Below are 25,985 nucleotides of genomic sequence, written 5' to 3'. Positions count from 1 at the left end.
ACTATAGTAACAAACATTGAAAGAGCAGGTGAAGTTTTGAGACGCAGAAAGATGAGGTACAAAGAACACGCAAGCAGATCAAGCTGGAAGGATTTGCAAAAAAACATATTCAGGAGACAAAATGAATAAACATTAGCAAAAGCTAAGCTTACACATGCAGTTTATGACTATTGACTACATGGTATGAAATTGCCAAATCTAGATTCAGCCTCCTGCCCACGTCCTGTCTGCAAAACAGCAGTACAGTAATGATACTGACCTGACTCAGAGTCAGGTATGTTGTAAAGATTGCTGAGCTAATGTAGCAAAGTGCTTCTTAAGTACCAAAAATGCTTTTAAAATGCAAAGGATTATTATAAGTAACAGTAATTCCTATATAATAAGCATGAGTGACAGGATTACATAAGACCTCTCCAAAGAGCCTTCCTTCTGAGAATGGAACTGATGCTGTTTTCAAAACTGAACTTGAGGAACAGTTGTTGTCACTCAATATAAAAATGAACTTTCTCACCTTTGATACTTTTTGTCTGTTTAGAAAGACAATCCCGTGCATGTGCACATAGCATCATCATGTTCAGTAGTCCTTACTCTCAGATAAAGGTATGTAAGAGAGATTGTAGCTTGAAGAGCTTTATTCCTGCCCACACCCTCTTGCGGGCGCGCAAGTTTCAGGCAGGGTTCCATGTTCTTGCTCTCTGCCTTTGATTAGCCATTGCTGTGCAGCCAGGGACATCACCTTGCCAACAAAAGTCCGCATAGTCAAAGCTATGGTTTTCCCTCTAGTGATGTATGGAAGTGAGAGCTGGACCATAAAGAAGGCTGCCCTCTGAAGAATTGATGCTTTTGAATTGTGGTGCTGGAGGAGACTCTTGAGAGCCCCCTGGACTGCAAGGAGAACAAATCTATCAATTCTAAAGGAAACCAACCTTGAGTGCTCACTGGAAGGACAGATCCTGAAGCTGAGGCTCCAAGACTTTGGCCATCTCATGAGAAGAGAAGACTCCCTGGAAAAGATGCTGATGTTGGGAAAGTGTGAAGGCAAGAGGAGAAGGAGACGACAGAGGACGCGATGGTTGGACAGTGTCATTGAAGCAACCAACATGAATTTGACACAACTCTGGGAGGCAGTGGAAGATAGGAGGGCCTGGAGTGATCTGGTCCATGGGGTCACAAAGAGTCGGACACGACTACACGACTACGACGTGCAGCCCTAGTTCAGAGCTAAGTCCTGCTTCATCTATATAAATTCTATAATCTGCAAGTTAGAGGCCTGGCAGCTTATTTTGGACAATCCAATGTTCCTGGATAGCTTCCAAAAGCAACCCCTACAGCAAGGGTCGGCAATTGATTTCTATAGGGGGTGCACATGAAAAATCTGAACTGTGTTCGGGGGCCAAACCAACTTTACTTAAAAATAAAATGAAACAGTGATGTTATGATTGTTTTTATTGTAAACTTGTTAATCTTCACAAATACTAAAAGAGGTTTTTTGCAGTATGTTAAAGATAAGTAACTGATCAACTTTAGACAAAAAGCTATAAATGGTTTTGATGTTCAAAGCTGTCCGCAGGCTGGACAGGAGCAGCTCGTGGGCCATATGTGGCCCTCGGGCCACACTTTGTCCAGGTCTGCCCTACAAGAACATATGTTTGGATGCTCAGTCCATTGCCATCATATGAAGTGCTACAACAAGCTCTTTTTAAGAGTTCTTTTAGAGCAATTAGAGCATTCTTTTTTTGGGGGGGGGGGGGGAAGGTCTTTTAGGTTTTTTTTTTTCCAAAATAATGCCCTAACTGCTGTAACAGTTAAATCACAAGTAACAGCTCTTACAGGTTAATCATTTACAGTACAGTTCGTAAGTGCCCATTCAACAGGTCAGAGGCCCTGGTCACACAAGGGAAAGGCTTTCTAGTCCTTCTGATACTTTCCATACCTCTGTTGTACTGAATCGTGGTCATGTGTCGTCTCCGACTCTTCGTAGCACGCTAGCACCCTGGAAAAAACCCTGATGTTGGGAAAGTGTGATGGCAAGAGGAGAAGGGGACGACCGAGGATGAGATGGCTGGACAGTGTCTGCGATGCAATCAACATGAATTTGACCCAACTCCGGGAGGCAGTAGAAGATAGGAGGGCCTGGTGTGCTCTGGTCCATGGGGTCACGAAGAATTGGACACGACTAAACGACTAAACGAAACGATGAACATTCCAAGAACTTTTAGCAGTACCAATTTATTTCCTCCTATTTGAATTGTTATTGCCAGCTACACTGTGGTACCATTTTATTTTTTCTCTTCCTTCAAGGGACAATTTAGCCCCTTGAAGGGGCTAAATTATTTAAATTTAATGTATTTAAATAATTTATATAATTTATTGATAAATCAATATATCAGAAACAAGTCTCCTAAGGTGCGTGATGGCACGAGCATGCTTGACTCTGTCCCCGCTCCGCACAGTTTTCCTCCTCCTCCGCTCACCCACAGCTATTGATTCCAGCCCTTTTTGTTCCTGTTGCAATGGAACCCCATGAGTGTGTGGGGGGGACTTGCACATGGGATATGTGTGGAAATTAGAGGCAACACTGATCAGGAAGGGGTTTCTGTTCAGGAAAGTGTCTCTAGGTTGCACTGGCTGTTTCTGAAGAAACGCATTGCACACAATGGACTTTGGATATCCATGTAGCCCCGCAGTCACATACCAAAATTTCAATGGGAAAAAATTATTACTTACCAGTAATGTAACGGTGGCAGCTCCCAGGTGATATACTTTTACCAACGTATTGATATACTGTTCTGCAGTTAGACTGCTAGCTGGCAAATGTCTCAAACGTGCCTCTGTGTCATGTGACCAGGAAAAAAAAATACTGACATAACTAGTGGATAACTACATAACATTTCCCTTGTGTGACCAGGGCCAGAGTTAGAACAGATGAGGCTGGACAAATGTCTCCCCATAAAAGGAGCAGTAACCATGATGCTGATCTTTTTAAAGAGTAATTGAATAGATATGTAAAATGACATTAACAGAGATGACCTCACCAGCTGAGAGACTGCGGCTATGAAGGTTCAAAGCAGCTCTAGAAATTATCATAAGATGAGACAGGTGGGCAGGTGTGGGAGATGCATCAGCAAATTTTGTAAGTAAAATCTCAATCCATTTCTAGTTCCCACAGTTCTAAAAACAGTGGTAAGGAAATCTTTGCAGCGCTGCTCTTGCAAGGGCATTGTGCAAAGTTGCATGCCCTGAATTCTTGTGGTCCTTTTTAGGATGTGCATCATAAGTCAGGGCCCACTTGGGTGGCTGGTTTATGGATGGGTGAAATTCTCCACAAGTAATTCTAACAACTGCATTTGAACTGAAAGCTTGACTACTGCATTAACCTCTGTCCTTTTGAACCCGGGTGGTTAGCAGGAGTCAGAGGGCTTTCTCTCCAGGCCAGGTAATGAAGATGACCTAGGCCTTGTTTCCTTTAATCTTGAATGCACTTTAAATCCTTCCTTCACCAGAAGGGATTATACTAGTTTATGTTTTTCACAGGAGTTAAAAGCCATATAAGACGCTAATGCCACCTCTGTGAATTTAGAGGACTTAAAAGCTTACGCTTCCTCCAGTAGGTGAAGTGAGTCAACCTTTTATTCTCATTGTGCGATTTTCTTCCCCTCTCTTATCTTTTACACAGTGAACTGGGGAGTGGATGATCAGTAACAGAATTTTAGTGAAATCAGGGAAAGCAAAAATGCAAGTAACCACAAATTGCCCATGTCTGCTGATTTCCTAGATTTTTTTTTCCTGAGTAAGGCTCACTTTGTGCCACCTTAGATTTTGGTAATGCTACCTGAGAAGTAGGTATCTAGCTTTCTACCTCCTGACCTATATTTGAGCCTCTTTTATTGTACAATTCATCCCTTCAAGAGGCAGCCCCGAAAAGCAGCAGAGTTATAACTAGTAATACCTCTGGTTCAGTACTTCATTTTCCTTTGATTGCTTATTTAAAGGCATCCTGAGAAGCAAAGAGTGATGGGAAGGACAGTATCTGAGGTTGCTTGTGCTCTGAAGCCAGTAGCAGAAGTAGAACCAGAAAGAGCAGTGTGTGCTGTTGAAAGTTTTTCTAGCCTCTAGGAGATGCAATGGGGTGGCTGAGCATGGCTGAAGCTGAGGGGTGCCACAAAGCCTTCCCATTGCAAGCAGGTGAGCTTGAGCGGCTGGCTGCTTTTAACTCATAACTTCTGAAGTGACTCAACAGAGGACACAGCAAGAACTCTCACTGCAATCTCTAAATTTAGTGCCTGGAACTTGAACCCTGGTTGTCTCCTCCCCTCACCCACCCCCTGCTAGAAGGAGTCACAGATCCTTCTAGCAGACCATGGTTCTGGCAGACCAAGGATTAAGTATAAAAATTAACATTCTGGTAGCCAGGCAGGCTGGAAGCAGAGCCCTCTATTACCTGGAGGCCAGGTCGGCATGGGGCCCATGGCTGGAACAAGAAGCAGAGTTCCAGTTTTGTCATTAGTGGAACTGGTATACAAAGGGGATTATATTAAACAGAGCTGGGTTTAAATGGGGTTGCATGTTCTTTAAAAGGTGCAGAGAGATTCCAGGAGTGGCAATTAAAACGAGTCCAGGGAAGTTGGTAGAGCTAGGAAGCATAAAAATAGCCTAGGGGTATCGCATGGCCCTTGGCCTGCACTTTGTCCACCCTATCTAAAAGTACATGATTTAAAAGTACTTAAAATATTGCACTTTTCTCACTTCTGGCTTAAAGTTCTTAAGGCAAGTGGCTACAAAAACCCAGCCCAACAACCTGAGAATGGCTTGGGTAGTTCCATTGTTAACTTTTTAGGAATTCGTCAAGTATTGTTTCTCTGCTTGGTTGGCAAACTGGATTTTGAGCTGGGCGTACATTTGTAGGAGGGGGGCTTGCAATAGCTGCCAAGAGCAAATGCCTCAGCTTGTAGATGCTATGTAGGGAAACCAGCAGACAGCATAAATGCCTTGGAATCTGCCCCATGAAATGCCATAAATACACAGTCCACTGACGTCTAGCATTCTAGGTGGAACCACTGAAGACTTACATTACATACAGCTCTTCTGCCCAGGAAATGTGTTTAGAAATGTGTTCTCTTACCAAAGTCTGGCCCATGACATACACTTCCGTACACAAGCCCACACTTGTCTTGTGTAAACAACGCTTCACCATATTAATATATGTGTGAGAAAACCAAGTTGGAACTCGACAGAAGGAATCCAGGAATCCAAGGCCCGTCTCTGATATCTAATTTATGCTTTTTGACATCAAAGGGGGAAACAAATTACTGGGTAATTTTTTGAACGTTAATGCTTTATTTTCTTTAGTGCAGAAATTGTAATAAAGCTCCTGTTCAACTACATTATTTCATGTTAAGAAAAACTCAGGGTAAGTACAACTAATTATCACTGAAGGATGTGTTCTTTGACAGATGTCATTTACCTCTCCACAGGATCTGGGTTTTCATGTGAATAGCTGATGATAAGCTACCTTTTATCTGAGCTGTGAGTGTTCCCAACATTCAGTGTAATTGGTTTGGGCTTTTTAAAAATGAGATAATGGAACAAACATTGGGGTTATTAAACCTAGGGTGAACTCTAATTCATTCCCATTGTGTATTTAAAGGCAATGAGGAATGTTTGGTGCTGGATTTCCAGTTGCAGAAACATTTTTTCCCTCAAGAACGTGTGTGTTCTTGTTGTTATTGTTAAGATTTATATACCACACCATAAATCTGGAAACATACAAGTTTAACATGAATAATAATCATATGTTTTCTGAAACCATGGTCCTACAGCATGGTCCAAACTGCAGCCTGAGAATGGCATTGAATTATGAGTTAGGGGTCCTTTCAAAAGGAACAACTCAAAACAGAGAAGCTTTGAATAACTTGGCAGCAGGGATGAACAAAGAATGGATCATGCAAAAGATACAGATATGTCAGAAGATGACCCACCACAATCAGTGACAAAATTTGAACATTTGGGTATGGTGTACAGATTCAGCTATAGGGACAAAGGGGACAAGCATCTCAAATATGTTTGTGGTTAATAGAACAGCGATATGAAATAAAAATGGATTTTAAAAAATAGTGCTAGAAGTGGTAGCCAGTATCAGAAATTCATCTATACAAATCAATACCCCTAAATATTAAGGAAATATTTAAGACCATATGCTGATGGCACTTAAGCCTTATTATATTAACTCACTACAGTAATCACACATCACCAATGTGCTGGAGAGACTATTAAGGGATACAGTAATATATATGTGGATAGACTGCCTGGAAGTTCATAATTTCTGGGGGAAAGTGGTAACAATAAAAGAAAATATAACAGTGGAAAATAGCAAATATTGTGGTAAGCTATTATTATTAATAGGATACAAGTCAAAGAAAAATTATTCATAGACAATTTCATTTCTGGTAGTAGCATCATATATAATAATAGTAAGACATTGGAAATACTTTGTGAAACTTAATATTAAAATATGGTTGGACCTATTGTAGGAATTAGAATGTATCTGAGAAACTGAAACACAGATTGCTTGAGCTGAGTGGGGGGGGGATGGTAGATTTAAATGAGCATGATCAGAAGCCTAGTCCCATTTCCCATTTCCCTGTGAGGCTTTTGGCTAGGAATGAAGGCCAGGTATGCTGCATGGGTATTTTGCTTCTCCTCATCACATGGCCCAGAAAAATATACCTCTGGGGGATTAAGGATTGTGAAAGTAACTGAAAAGAAAACTGAAGTTAATTATAACATGCTACAGCTTCACTATATTTGCAAACTCAGGTAACACATCATATGGGAAATGAAACATATTTAAAACATTGGAAAAATGAATTGTAAAGGAATTTTTACAAGAGCTTTACAATCTAGAAGTGCTGAACTGCTCACTCATCTGGACTGAAAAATGAAAATTAAAATAATGGCTAATGGTCTATACTTTCAAGTTGCCATCCATTTCTGTCCCAGCTTCAAGGTGATGATGTTAACCTACAAGGTCCGAAACAGCTTGGGACCTCAGTACCTGGCAGAACACCTATACTACCCAACTGGGACTGCCTGCCCTACTGTTCCTCCCAGGCAGGATGGCTGAGGATGTTGAACCTTGAGAGAGGCCCACAAAAGAAAAACACAAGGAACTGGGCCTACTTGGTGGTTGCTCCTCAGCTGTTGAATCAGTTGCCACCCACTATTCACCTGGCCCTTTCACTTGGTATCTTCAAGAAACAGCTTAAAACCTGGTTATTTCAGCAGGCATTTCAAAATATTCAATCTACAGAGCTTACCTAAACTGCAGCTACATCAGAAATATGATAAAATGACCACCAATTTAAATGTTTAACAGTTATTTACTGTGTTGTAGTATGTATTTTAATGGTTTGTTGTTTCTATTGCGTAAATTATTAATGCGTCATTTTGTGATTTATGATTATGTTTTGATTTTGATTGTTTTTTGGTCTTCTTTGTTGTAAACCACCCAGAGTGGCCTTTGGCTAGATGGGCAGTATAAAAATCAAATCAATCAATAAGAGTAAAATTCTGCTGGTATGAGGAAACCAAAAGGGGAGGGAAGTGTGACATGGAACTGCTGCTGAAAATGGCTTCCTTGTGTTGAGTTCCCCTACTGCTTCCACAATATGTAGCCCAATATATCTCATTTCAACTGAGCATTATGAGCTTTCTTGCCTTGTTACTGGTGCCACCTATGTGGAATGAGAGCAGAAAAATGATTTTGTGTATTGAATAGCCATTTGCAAACTAGATCCATAGATCATAGAGGTTTGACAGAGTACTTTCATTTCAGTAGTTCACCAGATTTCTGATAAGAACCAGAATGAGATGCCATGAAGATAGCCCTTAGAGTAGTGGTCCCCAACCTTGGGCCTCCAGATGTTCTTGGACTACAACTCCCAGAAGCCTTCACCACCATCCCTGCTGGCCAGGATTTCTGGGAGTTGAAGTCCAAGAACATCTGGAGGCCCAAGGTTGGGGACCACTGCCTTAGAGGGATTAAAGAGGTGCCTATGTAGGAAAGACAAAAGGAACAAGAGAGGAACCACAAGAATCTCACATTTAGAAGAACAATATACACAAAGGAGGTAAACAAAATGCCCTTTTAACAGCTGCAGGAAGCTCGCAAACAATTGGAGTAGTTGGAGATTAATAAGGCTTAGAATTTTTTGTAATGCTCAAATCAATCATTGTATGAGTTTAGTAAGAAGAGCGTTCCTATGTTTGTGAAAAGCTTAAGCAGGAATGAACAGAATCTTGCAAATTTACAATGAAGATCATATTCCCTACAAAATTGAGGGTGTTAATACATTTTCCTACTCTGTAATGGAATCTTACATACGTAAGGCAATTCTCCAGATTTAGAAATGTATTCTATCTGCAGAGATGGTAAACCTCCTTACATTATGGAAAAAAAGGAAGTTCCTAAGAAATATCTAAGGAGAATAGGCTTTTAATCTCAAATTAAAATAAAGCATCACAGACCTTGAGTGCTTTGCAGGATAATGTTTTAAATTATTTCAGGCTCTTTTAATTTCTAAATCATGCCTATTTAAACAATATTTGCTAAGAGTACCTTAAAGCAAAAAAGTGTGCTCCTTATATAGTGCCCAATAGCTTCAAGCACTCTCTGGGCGGTTTACAAGTTAATTATGCAGGCTACAGCAAGCTGGGTACTCATTTTATCGACCTCAGAAGGATAGAAGGCTGAGTCAACCTTGAGCTGGCTACCTGGGATTTTGGCTGCAGCACAGGAGTTTAACCACTGTGCCACAAGGCTGTATCTTAGCCATATATGTGTTTGATTGTGATAGCAAAGCATGAAGACACTACTCAAGCTTTAATAAACTGAAGGATATCAATAACAGGTCTGTAAAGGTAAATGAGCTGGGCAGCTCAGTGAGTTAGGTCACAGGCTGGGAGTTCAATTTCCCACTGCATGTCCCAGAAAAGCCAGCCTGTGTATCCTTGGGCAAGCTGCACAGTCCCAGGATTATTCCAAAAGAAGGTAATTGTAAACCACTTTCGAGTATTCTCTACCTGAAAAGAGTTACCATAAGTCAGAATTGCCTTGATAGCTCTTTATTATTATTAAAGTGAACGCTGCCTGTTACATTTTGATAAAACAGACAAAAGTTGTTGATATTTTCTCAAGAAATTTAACCAAGAGCTGTCTTCCATTAGGATTGAATTTGTTGACTGAGCATTATAAATTTAAAACACATGGACTTTGCTATCCTTTTCAGTTCTATAATTCTGTGCTACAAACATGTTACATCAATAGAAGTCACTATCTTCGCATCTATTTATTTATTTGTCCAAGTTACTTAAGGGTTATTTTTACAAGATGCCTTGCAATCTACAATTTAAAATAAAAATAATAAAAACACCATATAAACATCTAAAAGGACAGAAACATTAACCATTAAAGCAGTAAAATCCAGCACAGTCATAAAGACAACAATAAAATCTGTTTCAAAACATACTGGGATGTCTTGACAAGTTTTGAAAGGGATCCTCCAAGAATTGCAGGGGGAACAACATTGATGCCAATGGAGTTCCTCTTGGCAAAATCGATAGACCATTTTCCTGGTAATTACCAGTTATAATTAAAGGTTCATGAAATGGTCATCTGAACAAAGCTCGTTGTTGGCAGTTCCCAAACTATTGAGGGCCAACTGGTAATTATGTCTATGAATGGACTAAATGCCAAACATAGATGAACATATGTGAGATATTGTTCATTTAGTTCATTTCCAGTTACTAAACCATATTTTACATTAATTGAAGAAGTTACCAGGGCCTAGATCACAGGAAATCAACCCTGAGTGCTCACTGGAAGGACAGATCCTGAAGCTGAGGCTCCAAGACTTTGGCCATCTCACGAGAAGAGAAGACTCCCTGGAAAAAACCCTGATGTTGGGAAAGTGGGAAGGCAAGAGGTGAAGGGGATGACAGAGGACGAGATGGTTGGACAGTGTCATTGAAGCTACCAACATGAATTTGACCCAACTCCAGGAGGCAGTGGAAGACAGGAGGGCCTGGCATGCTCTGGTCCATGGGGTCACGAAGAGTCAGACACAACTTAACAACTAACACACAACAGATCACTGTAGCCAAATTATCTCTGACCAGAAAACACTAGTTGTGTTTCCTGGATTTCAGTTTGGATGACTGGTGTCAGTGCTGGATTGAAACCCTCAAGTTATGAACTTGATCCTTTGGGGAAGGTGCAACCCTATCTAGAACAGGTTGAACTCCACTTCTGGTGTTAAATGAAGCACCTGCCTACAGGATTTCAGTAATCTGTGAACTTTCAGTTATTGCCCACTACCACAATCCCAGCCATTAGGACTTCTGAACACTGATGCAGCACCTCCACCACCTCACCTGACTCTGAGGAAAAAGAGAAATAAAGTAAGGTGTAATCAGAATGCTGATGATACCTTACTCTTAACATTACAATCAATGTGCAAATTCAGTCAGAATTCAGAAGCAAGAACAACATTAAATAGCAAGTGGATGAGAAGTAAATGTGGATGACTGTACATACATTAAACCACATAAAAATAACACATCAGCAACCATGTATATCAAGCAATGCCTGGTGGATGGTAGGAGCAACAGAGGCGTCCTAAGAATCTTAATGTCTCAGTATGAACCCTGTTGGTTGATGACAGTCTATTCTCACTCCTATTCAGCCCCAGCCTTCACTGTTTTTTCTCCAAGAAGAAATTTGAAATTTAAACCTACATTTTTCTGTGGCAAAATTAAGCAAAAGGGAGAGCTCACCCTGTTTGAGATACTAAAGAGATGGCTTCAAATAGACAGTGCTCTTGTATCACTTTTCTGATGTTATACACAATTGGTATCAATCTACAATCGCTCCTGTGAATATAGGGACACCTTGTGAAATAACACTGGTGATAGTCTGTGCATGTTTTCCAACGCTAAGCTCATCCTGCAGCCATAGGTTACCTGCCATCTAAATAGAAGGGATTGCACAATTTGGGGGTGAAATGTCTCTCTGCTTGGACCATGAACTGCTACTGCCTTCAGAAGAAAAGTCCTATTTGCACCCTTGTTATGGCTGCAAACAACAATGATAATACTCCTCTTACAGCTCTGGCAGTGGAGTTTTGCAGTGTGGTTTCCACTTTGTCTTCTACCATGTTCCATGATGCCACTCTGAACCCACTAGATCCTCCTTAATTTTGAAAGTTATGCTGGGTAGGGAATTGTTACTACTTGTATGGGAAAGACCATAGGGATCTTCAGAGATGGCTAGGGAAAAAAAATCCTGCATGGAATACAGCAGAGCTGCTACAAATCAGAGGTGAGAACACAGGGCTAGATGAACCAATGGTTTGACTCAGTATATGGCAATTTGCTGTGTTCTTCCTGTGCCTCTTAAGCTCAAACCTTCTAGATGACATAGTTTGTCACCTTGCACTTTTCTAAACCTGGCACTGTTGTTCAATGAGTCATTTCCTCTTCTTTCTCCTTGTGCCCCTTGCTAGTACTCCCTCTGTAGGGTTTCTGAAAGGCTAGAAGGGCTATTTCTGCAAACTTTTTGGTCTGCCAAAATTCAAAGGGATGAAGAAGGGGGAGGGAGGGAGAGAAGTGAAGTATGGTCGCATTTTAGAGAATAATGTATTTCTTTGTGTGCAAGCTTTTGTGGATCCAAATCCACTTTTCCAGATCTTTAGGGATTGTTTGACAGAATTGTCTATATATGTTTATAATATTTTCAGGTTAGTTATAGGGCTCTCCATTCTCCTCCATTGCTTTAGGGATAGTGCAGGCTCTTGATGCAGCAAAGTCATATGTGTCCGCAAATGCTTGGAACCTATCAGAAACATTCTGAGATTCATGATCAGTGATACAAATCTCTGGAAATCTGTCCGCTTTTAAAAGAACTAACATGAATATCTGAATGAACAGAGCAAGATCAGTCTATTTGGAGTAGTAACAATTCTACAGACAAAGGACTCATTTTGTACTTGTTCCCAAGCCCTTGCAGGCAATGTCATGGGGACTGAAGGCTTGGGAGCCTCCTTCTTTCATGCAATTTTCAGCTGGGTTTTTATGTGCTTCTCCATGTCCTCTCCATGTGTGCATTCAGTTGTAAGTGTGGTATGTGCCACCAAGTTGCATCCAAGTGGTTTTTACCATGGGCACTTCCCCAGTGAGTTTCTGTGGCAAAAACAAGGACTCCTGAGTCCTAGTCCATCGCTCTATCCACTGTACCACACAGACTTCAAATTCATTGAGTCATTTTTGATGAGGATTGGATGCAGATTGGGAAGCAACATACCAGTGCTTGTAGTTCTTAAACTGAAAGGGTTTCTTTGAACAATATAATTGTAGTAATTTTTTTTTCCTGTTCTATTACTAATATTGTTAAGCACTAAGTTTTATTTAGATAATGTTTTGACATGGTTCTGATTTGGACAACTGCCGTTTGGGTGACATGTCTCTTTTTCTATATTTGGTACAATAAAAATAAGTGCATGCTGCACTCATCACATGTTCTTGTGTCTATAGGATACTAATAGGACTTGGTGAAGTTTTGTTTCTTGATGTCTTTGCCATGCATGGCTATAGGCAATGCCAATAGATATTAGGGGATGGTAGGTCAATGTAGCTTTCCAGTATCCCTCTCTAGCCTTGCTCCTCTGCCCAATGGAAATACTTAGGTGTAGTGCATGAGTAGTTTGCAGGGTGTGGGGTGGGGGAATGCCCAGCTCTCAACAGATTGGACAAGATTTAGAGAGCTCACTGATGCCCATCATTCTGATGGGCATTTTCTTTATACTGTGTCGTTATCATCAATAACATGCATTCTACAGATATTATATTTAAAACTTTTAAAAAAGGTTCCTCCATTGCCTGTAATAATGTGTCTTACTCAACACAGAACTCAGTAGCTGTTCTAGGAGCTGGAAGGCTTTTGTTTTTTTGGCTGTTTAAAGCTTTTCCACACTTATATAAACCAAGGAGTATCCAGTTAAAAGGCAAACTTCTCTCAGTGGTTGGAGAAAATCAAAACAGATGCTAGTTTTCCTTGTGTGTGATAAAATTAACTCAGCCCATCACATTTTCTGAAAAACAAAGGAAATGCCTTCTAATCCATGCTGCCCTTAGTTTATAGATACAAAGTGCCCTCCCAGATTTATTATATCTGTGTTTAAAAGTTCAAAGAAACGAAAAAGAAAACAGCAGGAACAACAATGTTATTAATGTTCCCACTGTAACAACTACTTGTGTTCCTGCCATTACAATTAACGTAGCCTGTTGTTCCTGAATGACTTGTGGTTGGTGTTGTTGTGGCACCCATGGAGACATGCCACACACAGTGCCTGCTAAGGCTCTCTGGGTCCTATAGCTCAATGCAAGTTATATTACGGTGCTTCCCACCTTGGGTCCCCAGATGTTCTTGGACTAAAACTCCCAGAAGCCTTCACCACTAGCTGTACTGGCCAGGATTTCTGTAGTCCAAGAACATCGGGGGACCCAGGGTGGGGAGCCACTGCTATAGTCAATTAGCTGTACAGCACGATCAAGGAACCACCGGATGAGATGTAAAAACCATGACACGTGCCTTGCCTACCTCATCTTCAGTCGCCTGCCTTGCCCTTTTCCTCATTCTTCCTTTCCAGCCCCCCGCCCCATTTCACTCCCTCCTTTGCTTTTTCTCACACACTTTCTCTGGTTTTCAGCCCTGCCTTTCCTTCTTTTTGTGGTCTATCCCTTTTCTCTCCCCATCTTCAGTGAATAAATGGCAGGGAGGAAAGAACAGACTTGAGTGCCCATGGGCTGGTCTCACTTTTTAAACCCATCGTTTCTGTTCCGGCTTGACTATTAGAGCACTTAAGCTGAACCCGTCTCCTTCTCAATTTAGAGCCTATTGTGTGTTTTGAGTCCTGAAACATACTGGCTAATGTTGGTGATCATATGAAGATGCAGATTCCAAAATGTAGTCCTACACTGTGTGAAGAAGTATATTGCTTTGTTTCTCCACAATCTTCCACAGTTTCTACGCCACCTGGTATCAGTTCCTCAGATGGACTACTCAGACTGGTGGGTTTGGGACTGGATCTATCTATGCAATAACCATGCAATAACATCCTTCTAAATGAGAAAGTTATTAGCACGACTTTGTGAAGAGTGTTTAGAACTAAACTGCTAGAAGATTATGAAAAATAAATCTTTAGACCTGCATGTGAAATCCGTAAAAGTTCTTGACAATAAATACTGCTGGAGGGTTAACTGAAGTTCTTTCTCTCTCTGGCAGGATTCCTTTCCGTGCTGCACATTATTCAGCTCCCAGGACTGTAAACTGTTAAGGTATTGTCAACGGCTGAAGCAATTACAGCCCTGCCAGTTTCTTCATGTTAGCTCATGAAATCGCCTGAGCATGATATCAGATTTAATGTTAAGCACAAAACTACAATGTGCACCAAAAAATTGTTCACCACAATTAGTCATAAGACCAAAGAGGAGGGAGAGAAATGAGAGAAACTGAAATTAAGTCAAAGCCTAAGTACAAGAAATGTAATTAAAGCTGCGGAAGCAAGGTGGGTGGCTTTGGGGATGCAACAACCTGGCCCAGATGCTCAACTCTGGCCAGCCAGTTAACATTTCTTTTGTACTCTATGAGAGACTGTCATGTTCAACAATGAGATGTAATGCGTGCGAAAGATTGTGGACATCAAATATGCACATAGGTATTTGTTTAATACCTGGCCAGGCATATTTTTAATATCAAGCCAGGCATAAGGCCAAGTTCTGTTCCTCCCTTATGTACCTTCCTTGGACTCCAGACCATCTGATGCAATGCTCTTCCAGGTATTCTAGCCTGAAGATTAAAGGAAGGGCCTTTTCAGTGGTGGTACAATCTCTGCAATGTATTAGTTAAGAAGGCTCTTCAAACTTGCTTATTTGTGATTTTCAGAGATATTACAGAAATATTTATATCTGCATTTTTCCAAAGAACATGAAAGACATTGCAGACTAAAACAACCAGAAAAATCGGCAGTAGCTGAACACGCCCTGAAACTAGCTGGACATGAAATCCTATTTCAAAATATAGAGGTACTGGACAACACCAGCAATAATTATGTTAGACTATGCAGTGAAGCCATTGAAATCCACAAACACCAGCACAGTTTCAACAAAAAAGAAGAAAGTCTAAAACTCAACAAAGCCTGGCTCCTAGCACTGAAAAATACAGCCTGCAAAAAGGTCAACTGTACCCAGCTACAAGGACCGGTGATCACTACACACAAAATACTAGCTAATGACACCCATCAATCACAGTGACAGATTATATCTCCCCCTTATCACAACACTACACCCATAACAAAAAACACCCTGATCTCCTGAAAAGAACAAAAAGCTGACGCCACAGCTACAAATAGTCAACTATCTCACACACTGCACCAGAACACAGACAGAGTTCTTACTCCTATCCTCTGAAGATGCCAGCCACAGAGACTGGCAAAACGTTAGGAAGAGAAACCTCTAGAACATGGCCAAACAGCCTGAAAAACCTACAACAACCATCGGATCCCAGCCATGAAATTCTTCGAGAATACTTTCCAATGTTTGTCTGACAAACTGAAACTTCACACTTCACTATTATTATTGTTGATGCATTTTGGAATTAGAACTAACGGTTCTGTAAATTTCCCAGAATCTTGTAACACCTTACAAATGAGCATATCTCATGCAGCATTAATTTTCATAGACGTGCCCAGTAATAACAGGTCACACCATGAGGATACAAACACAGAAAGACCAGACACAGTTAGAAACATAGATAAGAACTATATTTCCATATCAGCCCGAGCAAAACCAGTACCTAATAAGATCATCCACAATTCATGAATTCAGCAGGGCCAGGTTTCCACTGATGGAATGCCTGTGATGGGCACTCGGGTTGCAGGATTTGCTATCAAGTCAGACTTAAGTTGCACTCGTGACTCGACTCAGGGTTCCCCCCCCCTCCGATTACTTGGACTCTGCTCCCAACTCAGAACCCAATCACTGCCTCCCTTTTTTCTGGGGAAAAAGCTTATTTTTAATAAGGACTCAGACTTGTGACTCGGGACTTGGAACTTCGTACCAAAAACTTGCCAACATCCCTGTGGAATGCCCTTCTTCATTGTACATAGGACATACAGGCCAATCTTTGCATAAATTTATTTATTTATTATATTTGTATATTGGCCGACTTAGTGCTATGCATTACTCAGGATGGTTAACAAGAAGCATAACCAACATATTTTCTCCCAATTCCCAACAACCCAATAACTAAATAAACAGTCAAACTAAAAATTAAATAATAAGAAACTTAAAAACATCCCAAAGTAACTAATTATGGTGTTAGGACAGAGAGAAACCAAATCCAGCTGCCAGCTCGGGGAATGTTGCCTTTAAAGCTCACTCTTCAGCCACCTTTTAAATGTCATCAAAGAAGGGGTCAGATGGATCTCCAGAAGGAGCCTGTTCCATAAGGATCAGGCCATAGCTAAGAAGGTTCAGTCTGTAGTAGTAGCAACCTTCTGAGTGTCTCTAGCCATTGCCACCCACAATACAGTGGACCCTCGACTTACAGACGGCTCGACTTACAGACTTTTCGAGTTACAGACTTCTCTGGCCGCAAAATTTAGGTTTGACTTGCAGCCAGAGAATCAACCTACAGACCAGAAAAAAACCAAAATGGAACAAAAATTGAACAAAAACGGCCGGTTACAGGATTAATCGGTTTTCAATGCATTGTAGGTCAATGGAGACTCGACCTACAGACTTTTCGACCTGCAGCCACCATTCCAACATGGATTAATTCTGTAAGTAGAGGGTCCACTCTAACAAGACCTAAGAAGACTGGGTAAGATGAGCAGAAGTTCCAGAAGTACATCTGACATCACAAATGAATAATAGTATTCAAAGCTGTCTAGAAGAGAACACTTTAACCTCCTAAGACATTCCTGAGTAGACTTCTGGAGCAATGGAACTTCAGAGAAATATTAGTGGGGGGGACAACTGATTTGCAGCTCAATAGGAAATTCCAACTTGTTGCCAGAGGTTTGAATGATGCTAACCAGTTGTTAGTGCCCAAAATGTACCTCAGCAGTTAGCCACAATTCACCGTGACAAGTTATGCAAGCCTTACGTGTACACAAATAGGGTTCTGGCCAATACCTGCAAAAGTAGGTCATGTCTTTATTAGACCACTTTAAAAAAATGAGCAAACAGCATGCTTTTGAGGGCAGAATCCATGTATTCAGGCCAGGCACCAGTATTTTATAGACAATGCAGGGGGGAAATGTAAATAAGAGTCCCAGAAATTCATGGCAGATATCAATGCCAGGCCTGCTTATGAGAGGTGAGTTTAAATGTTGGCTGCAAAGCACCCCTAGAGAGAGCAGCCTCAAGCCCCACCTCTGGCAGCATGGTTGCAATTTACACCCAACTCTAAACCGCAGAAGCCTGTGCTGCAGGTCAGAAGACCAAGCAGTTGTAAGATCGAATCCACGTGACGGAGTGAGCACCCGTCACTTGTCCCAGCTCCTGCCAACCTAGCGGTTCTAAAGCATGTAAATGTGAGTAGATAAATAGGGACCACCTCGGTGGGAAGGTAACAGCGTTCCGTGTCTAAGTCGCACTGGCCATGTGACCACGGAAGATTGTCTTCGGACAAAACACTGGCTCTATGGCTTGGAAACGGGGATGAGCACCGCCCCCTAGAGTCGAACACGACTGGACAAAAATTGTCAAGGGGAACCTTTATCTTTACCTTTACCTTCAGACAGAGAAACACAGAAACAGAGCAGTCTCCTTGAAAAGGTTGGAGTTGGAATCTGGTTAACTCACCAGGCAGAAGCAGCTAGGAATTTCCCACTTAGCATGCATCAGGATGGTCTTAACATAAAACAATATAATAGAGTTAGCACATCATTAGAAGTGAAGCTTCCTTAACAGGCAAAGAAAAAATATTAATTCTCACATGGGTTTTCCTCAGTTCTGCATGCTGTGAATTAGTTTTCTTTTGTTTCACAATTAATCATCAGAGGGTACTACAGATTTCATTTGCATGTCAGTACAACAGCGTTGAAATGATTTGTCTGTAGAGAGATAAAGCTTTATTACTTTTTAATTGCAAAGCTGCCATCTCACACACTCTGAACCAAAACGAGGCTGCAAATACTGTAACATATCCAAAGAGACAGCAAGGCTGTAATCTTTCTCCTTAGAATTAAAGAGAGTCTGTTGATTTTGCAAACAGACCCTAACACTGGCTGACTTGCTATTTCTACCTGCCAAGAGACCAAGGTCAATACATTTCTTGCACAATAAAAGTATCATTGCATTACGTTCTGAAAATATTTTTTAATGGAATGAAATGAAATAATATGCAAAACTGTTACATGAAAACTGTCACCAAACAACACACGTCTAGATTTTAGAACACTTCACACCAAAAATATCTACGAATCACTGTAAAGAGACCATTAAACTGTATGCCACACATTCCTTTTGCTCTGATGCAACCCTTTCTAACACCATTAAAAACAAAATATCTCCCCAAACCTACTGGATGACTTAACACAGCCTTTGAATAAATTGGTTGGCATGATTTATTTTTAAAATGCTGCCTAAAGGAGGTTGTTCATCTCTGCTTGAACAGCTGACAAACAGCGTACAGCTCGTTCTATCTGGCTAATTTTTGGTTTTAGGAAAGCCCCTGCCTAAGGATGAAAGATGAATAATGAGCGCCAGAAACTGGAACTGCGATAGAACTGTTGGCTTTGGCAAGGACTGGGTGTGGGGCATCTCTTGTAAAGAGAAAAATGGAAAACAAAATTACTCAGCAATTGAGTTGCTTGAATTCACTTATCCATTTGTTCTACTGAAGTACGTACATGAAAATGGGAATGGTTGGAAAGGTTGTCTCCCTTATAGGATATTCCCAGTGCAGTGCTCCTCTGGAGAAATTTAGGAGACCTAAAAAAACCCACAAATTTTATAATGTTATATATTTTATATATTATATTGTTCTGTTTTATCTATGTAAGCCCCCCCGAGTAGACATGTTCTAGAGGGGCGGGGTAAAAATCCAATAAATAAATAAATAAATAAATAAATAAATAAATAAATAAATAAATAAATAAATAAATAACTTTAAATCGTGCACTAGAATATGGTTCCTGAACTGTATGATGACCTCATACTCATGTGGGGGTACAGATGATAAATCCAACAGGCTATGAAATACGGGAAATACAGCCTGCAACATTTCTAGGCAAACGTCATATCTCAGTAAAATCAGCACAGTGACTCAGCTAACGGAAGGCTTCCTGGTAGTACCTGAGCATATACTGTAGTGACAAGACTGCATTGACAATTGTGTCCAAATCTCAAACCTGTTTTTTATGGGAATTCAACCTCATCTGGGAGGTGGCGTGGGGACGTATCTACCTTCCTGAGGCGATGTTCTTCCAGCAACAGCTGACAATAAGGCAATGGAAAACATATTGTGAAAACTGGTAAAATAAAAACTATGTCAGAAGCAGGAAACTGGCCAGAGAAGCAGTTGGGCCAGTAGATAGGATCTGCCAAATTTCAGGGCACTTGCTGAAATCTCAAGAAATTACTCTATTTCCCTGGGCTTCCAGGCAAAGAGACAAACCTCAAGATGAGTAGTGCTGGAAGAGATTTGATTCCGAATGTTACATTTTCAACAAAACGTCCCGTATTACGTTTTTACCAGGATCACTGCCTATGTTGCATGTTATTAACACTTTTTGCTGCCATTATCAACTAGCCAGAAAAAAATAGCAGGAAATACTTTCTGATTCCCTCTATAGGCCAATTCTGATATTGCACCTTGCAAAAATAAAAATTCAAAAGAAAAAAGCAAACTTTCCATGCCACTTGGGAATGGTAATAAGATGACACAAGACCTTAAAAAATCCTGTCAGAATGCATCTACAAATACCCTGAAATGTGCTTAAAAATGAACTTTGAAAGTAACAACGTGCTATTGATTATGCCTAAGTAACATATGTGTCACACCTAAAAACACTCTGTAAAATATAAAAACTTTACTTGTTAGGTGTTACTCATTGCAGCTAAAAAACCAGGAAAGCTGTCTTAATGATTATCAAAAAAAAATACTTGTTACAGGTTGATCTTCCATTAGTTACCTTTCTTGTAACTAATTACTTCCAAGCTCTGCCTTACAGTATGTGGGGGATGAGCACCAAGGTATTTCTATGTGTGTTGAACACATGGCATTTGATTAGAAAGCAGTGCAGGAGATCCCTGTGTCTCCCTCATTATTACATTATTATTTTGCAGTTGTTGCACAATGATAGGGAAAAAACAAAAGACAGATGGAAGGCACCTGAAGTAATGTGCAGAAAGTTTCCTTTTTAGCAAGCTCAGTAACCAAGGGCTTGATCATACTTCCCAAAGGAACCCTAGTTATACCATTTTGGATTGTTTCGAAAATTTCCATTCACATGACACACAGCTAATATAAATTCATCTGCCCCAGCAATCGGTTTATTTCCTCCTTGCCACGAGGGTGGTTTTAAATTGTACCAATGATGTATCTCTTGTATTTGCGAAGGCTTTCACAGCCGGGATCTAATGGTTGTTGTGGGTTTTTCAGGCTCTTTGGTCACCAGAGCACAAAGTGCTGTCCTCTGAAGATGCCGGCCACAGAGACTGGCGAAACGTTAGGAAGAACAACCTTCAGAACATGGCCAAAGAGCCTGAAAAACCCACAACAACAATGTATCGCTTCATTCCTTATCATTTCAGCATGTGTCAACGTTACTGTTGATTAAATTTCTTTCATGAAGGGGTCGCATTTTGGGGCACTGTGGCCACTTTTTGGCCACTGCGTTTCTACCCTTACTTTTTAAAAAGGAATATTGATGGGTAGCTAGTAGCAGCCACCACCGTCGCTGCCACAAAACCAACAGGAATATATTGCTCAGAAGGAGACAGGTCAGAAGGAGACAGCCTCCCCAATCCTGTGAGTGAAAGAGGGCTTGAAAAAGGGACATTTCTTGCTTTGAATTGTAAAGAAAAGGGGCATAGCATTAATATCTCCTCACTTCCTCTGCTGGATTAATATTCCCTGCAAGAGGATTGATTTAAATGACTTCTTCCAACTTTAGATTTCTTTGATCCTAAGATTCTAAGTGACATTGACAAGAATTTCTTCTTTCTGCTTTGAAGTCACTTGACATTGTAAAATGATTAGTAATTTTAGATGGGGGCTCTGCTATAGTAGCAACTCTGGAGATAAATAAAACTATTAAGGTGCCATGTGGTTCTATTTCAAGCCTGGTGTTGTTCAATAATTTCACTAATGACGTGGATTATGGAGTGGAGGGAATGCTCATTAAATTGCAGATGACACGAAATTTTGAGGGATTGGTAATGTATTAGAAGATCAGCTTAGGCTGGAGAAGAGAAAGCTTAAAGGTAATACAATACGTAGCATCTTCAAGTATTTTAAGAGCTGTCCTGTAGACCTTTTTTTTTCTTTTTTCCTTTCTTTTCTTTACCTCAAGAGGTTTGGCCCAGAAGTAAATAATTCAAGTTATAGAAAGGAGATTGCAACTTGAGATTAGGAAGAACTTCGGAACAGAGAGAGTCATTTGACAATGGAATCAGCTGCCTCAGAGTGGAGATTTTTGCGCAGAAACTGCATGGCCACCTGTCAGGGATGTTTTAAGGCTTGGATTTCCTGCATTAACAGGGAACTAGACTAGATGTTCTTCTACAGTTCTACAGGTCTATGGCTTTATGTCCATTGTGGTGAACACTGGGCATCTGGTTAATACATGCAAGTTGAAATCCTGTTCAGGAAACTATGCTTGCATTAAGTCTGATGGTGTCAACAGCAGCGGCAAGATGTTGGAAATTAAACACTTCCTACTTCTATTCTGTGGCTCCCATGCAATCCCATTCATTGTTTGGAAGTCATGGGAGGGAGAAGGAAGCTTTTAATTAAAAAAAATCACTGCCACTGGTAATGCCATCTTTGCTGCTATAGTCTCACATGGCCACTCATGAATGCAGGTAAATAGCAAGCAATGTTAACATTTAATAAAGCAAAACAATGAACAACAAATGATTTTTTAAAAGTAATAATCTGTGTTATACATAAAATGTTCTCTTTTGCATACATTTGCTGGGCCTGCCTGACTTTAAGCCTTGATGTTAAATACAAATTATTATACCTTTTTTCCTCTCTTTCTCCTTCTCAGTCTGACAATCAAGGTTTGACGGGTAATGGAGAGAGAACTGCTCTGTTCAGCTACTTCCGTCATTCAATTAAAAAAAGCAAGAGAAACATTTTAATATGAGAATGATACTTTCCCACCCGGTTGGATAGCTCACTGTTTTTGTGCACCCTGAAACAAGATACTTGTGTGTGCTTTTAGTCCCCACACTCTTCTTGTGGCAGATTTGAGTTAGGATTGTGTTGGCCCCATCATGGACCATACCTTATTGCTAACTATTTCATCTATGAAAACTTGCAGCACATAGGATAATATGACATTTCACGGGGGGGGGGGGGGTGTTTGCATATGTATCGTAATTTCCTCTCATCCTGATTTTGAGTGATCAAGTGCTTAATCCTACTAATTTCAAGTTGCAATGAGGCCACCCTAAGACAGTGATATCAAAATGCTTGGAAGATTATCTAAGTACAAAGAAGTATATAAACTTGTAAATGAGAGAGAAAAAGGATAATTAAGTCTGCCAGGTATGGTTCTAGGATCTACCATTTATCAAAAGGATTCATATAAGAAAATACTTGAGCAATCTGTCATGTTTTCACCTCTTTCGTATAGTTCTTCGTTTCTATTTTCAAAAAACTATCCTGTGAAGACATAATATTCCTCTACTGAACTTTAAGCGTCCCTAATCCAGTGTGGTGTAGTGGACAGAGTGATGGACTAGGACTCTGGAGAACAAGGTCTGAATCTCCACTTGGCCATGGAAACATACTGGGGGAGTGAAACTGGTAAAACCACTCCTTAAATATCTCACTTACCTTGAAAGCCTTATTAGGGTCTTTGTAAGGCAGTTCCAACTTGATGGCACACAACACACACAAAGTGTTCAGGCAAATATGTGCCATGAAATGAAGACTCCAACAATAGGGAGGAAGTTTTCTATAGGAGGGAAAGAACACGGACGTTCTTTCCCAGTCCTGTTATCTAGGATTCCCTTCCCCAATATAAAAACAACTGGTTTGGAGCTTCTGTGATAAGTAGTTAGTCTCTTTAATCTTTTTAATTTACTATCTGCTTTAAGTTCTACTTTACTTGTGGCTGATGGTCATTATACCGTTGGATAAAAACCAAGCGGAACTCTGGGAAACCTTACATGCTGTCTGTAGCTTGTTTGATCCGGAAGAGCTTTTGTGGGTTGGGGTGATTATCTATCTATTCAGCACTAATCAATTGTGTTCTCCGACCTCTGAATTCAAAGAGAGACTCATCTCTCTAATAAATGTTCCTTTTCTCTCTCTTTAGTCTATTGGAAACAGAGTTATCTCTTTATTTGCTGTTGCTCTGTTCACAACTGTAGGTAATGAAACATTTCTATTCTTTCTTTTACATATGTCTCAGAGTGTTACTGAGACCTTAAGTGCAAGATAATAAGAAAGGGGTGGACTATCTGGGAAACTTAAACCTATTCTCCTCTGTGGGTCTCTGTACTTCTGCTGATTAAGACAAATAATTTTACCAGAAATTCAGAATGCTACAACAGAAACAGACTTCAGAACAGTTGTTTGGTTTGATTGCTGGGACACTTCTGTATAGACAAAATGTATATTTGTTTGTATCTTCCAGGGCTGAAATGTAACATGCATTTCAGCACTAACATAATTCTGGGAAGTTCCATTAGGGTGTGAAAGAGAAAAAGTTGTTATTTTTTAAAATTTTAAATTTCCTCCTGCTGGAATCTCCCTCCCTTGCATGAGTCAGAAACAGTGTTTACAATCTATTCCAGGTGCAATTTGGGTAGGAGCCAAAGATACAGTGCAATATTTTGCTGTTTTCAAGGTATGATTTACCATGTTCAGGTGGCAGAAATACATATTGGCTTGGCACTTGCAGTTACCTAGCACTCCTCCTCCAACAAAACACGCACAACAACAACAACAACAACAACAACAACAACAACAACAACAACAACAACAACAACAACAACAACCCACTTTTCTTGGATTAAAACTTGTATGAAATTAGGGAAGAAACTTTGTGGTGTTGGTCTTCATGCAGCTCACCTGCTTAGTCAGTAGTACAGTAATACTGTATAGGGCCAACTGAAACCTTTTAGGTCTCTGAAAACTTTGGTTGGCCATATGGTCTTGACTCTGACTACCAGAATTCCTGGCTACTGGCTGGAGCCTCTGGGATACAAACTTCAGCTGTCAAATTTTGTTTAGAAGAGGCTAAAGGAATTTATTGGTGATAAGAAGAATAACTTTATTGCTTATAAATGTGAAGGAAATTTAAGATGGTGGAAGTCACCTCCACTGATTAGGTGAAATCCAATTTCAGGTGTGGCTTTGGAATCTGGCTTGTGGTTTAAACCGCTTTTTGACTCTAAATACGGGTTTGAATTTCAGTTTGAAGTTTCATTTCTTTCAGGCTTTGGATTTAAACTAGCGCTAAAATTGTAACTTTCAAAACCTAAATGTATTAGTGTCTTAATGTAAAGTTAGTTTGGGCTCAAGAAAATGTGTTTAATGCAGGCTTTCTTACCTGATTTTTTTGTGTATATGTGTATTTTAAATATTTTGGTTACAAGCTTGTATATGCAACAATTTTAATATGGTAATATTGTTCAGTGTAGTATGGCTAGAAACCAGAGAGAGGGATAGATAGATAGATAGATAGATAGATAGATAGATAGATAGATAGATAGATAGATAGATAGATAGATAGAGAGATAGATAGAGAGATAGATAGAGAGATAGATAGAGAGAGAGAGAGAGAGAGAGAGAGAGAGAGAGAGAGAGATCTCCAAACATCTGGAGGATCACAGGTTGAAAACCAGCACTGTAGATCATCTGGGCATGAAAACAAAAGTATATCCTCCCTCCAGCTGCCACTTGCAGCAGTGGTAAGGCCAGTACTTCCTTTGCCTTCCACAGTGCCACAAGAGATGAGGAAATAGGGTTATCAGTTCAGCAGCTTCCTACTCCCTGTGATTTCAGGATAAAGAACTGAGAGCAAGGGGTGGGACGTTGGGATGCCAGAGGGGGTGAGGACTTGTGTGACTATTTGCAAAATAATAAATATTATCTGGTCAGCACACAAACACCTTTGTGCAGAGTCTGTGACTCATGGCACAAATTGAGAGCAGGGGAGAGATGGACATACAGATTTGAAAGCCACCACATATAATAAAAGCAAATGTTTTTTCCCCTCCAAGCAATGCACTTTGTACTTGGAGGCCCTGAGGAGCATTTTGGGTGTAGGTAGGATCACCCGATTTTGTCTCATTTCCAGGACATGTGATTGCTGGGAACAAATCGATTTCCTAGTATCATTAGTGACTTAAACATACAGCTTAACCATTTACTGATTGTGGGAAACTGGGAAACTGAAGACTTCCTTCCTTTACTCTTCCATGGAGCAAAGGGTTTACAAAAAAAATTAAAAAAATTAAGGCAGTATTGATGCACTGAACCTTTTAAAGAATTTTTTTTTAATTGAAAACTTCCTCCCAGAAGCAGGAGGACACAGGAGGGGGCCAAGAGAGAGATTTTGTTTCCTTTGGAGCAGCTGAAGCATGGCAGTTAAAGACTTGTTTTGCTGGATCCAGAGGGTGTCACTGAAAGTTCCTGGGGAACAGGGAGTGAGAAGAGTCACTATCTATACAAATTGTGT

General features: G+C 40.4%; 1 long non-coding RNA gene across 1 annotated transcript in view; it reads right to left on the bottom strand.

Annotated features, from left to right (window-relative positions):
* LOC140707743 (uncharacterized) overlaps positions 1-20,376 on the bottom strand; it is a 49,490-nt gene extending 29,114 nt beyond the window's left edge. The window contains exon 1 of the long non-coding RNA XR_013545592.1: positions 512-20,376. This is a non-coding gene — a long non-coding RNA (uncharacterized LOC140707743). The remainder of the gene's footprint in view (positions 1-511) is intronic.
* Between the last annotated feature and the right edge of the window lie 5,609 nt (positions 20,377-25,985).

The sequence above is a fragment of the Pogona vitticeps genome, chromosome 5 (assembly GCF_051106095.1).
Source record: "Pogona vitticeps strain Pit_001003342236 chromosome 5, PviZW2.1, whole genome shotgun sequence".
NCBI lineage: Eukaryota > Metazoa > Chordata > Lepidosauria > Squamata > Agamidae > Pogona > Pogona vitticeps.
The sequence above is the reverse complement of the archived record's forward strand: the minus strand, read 5'-3'. Positions and strand labels throughout refer to the sequence as shown.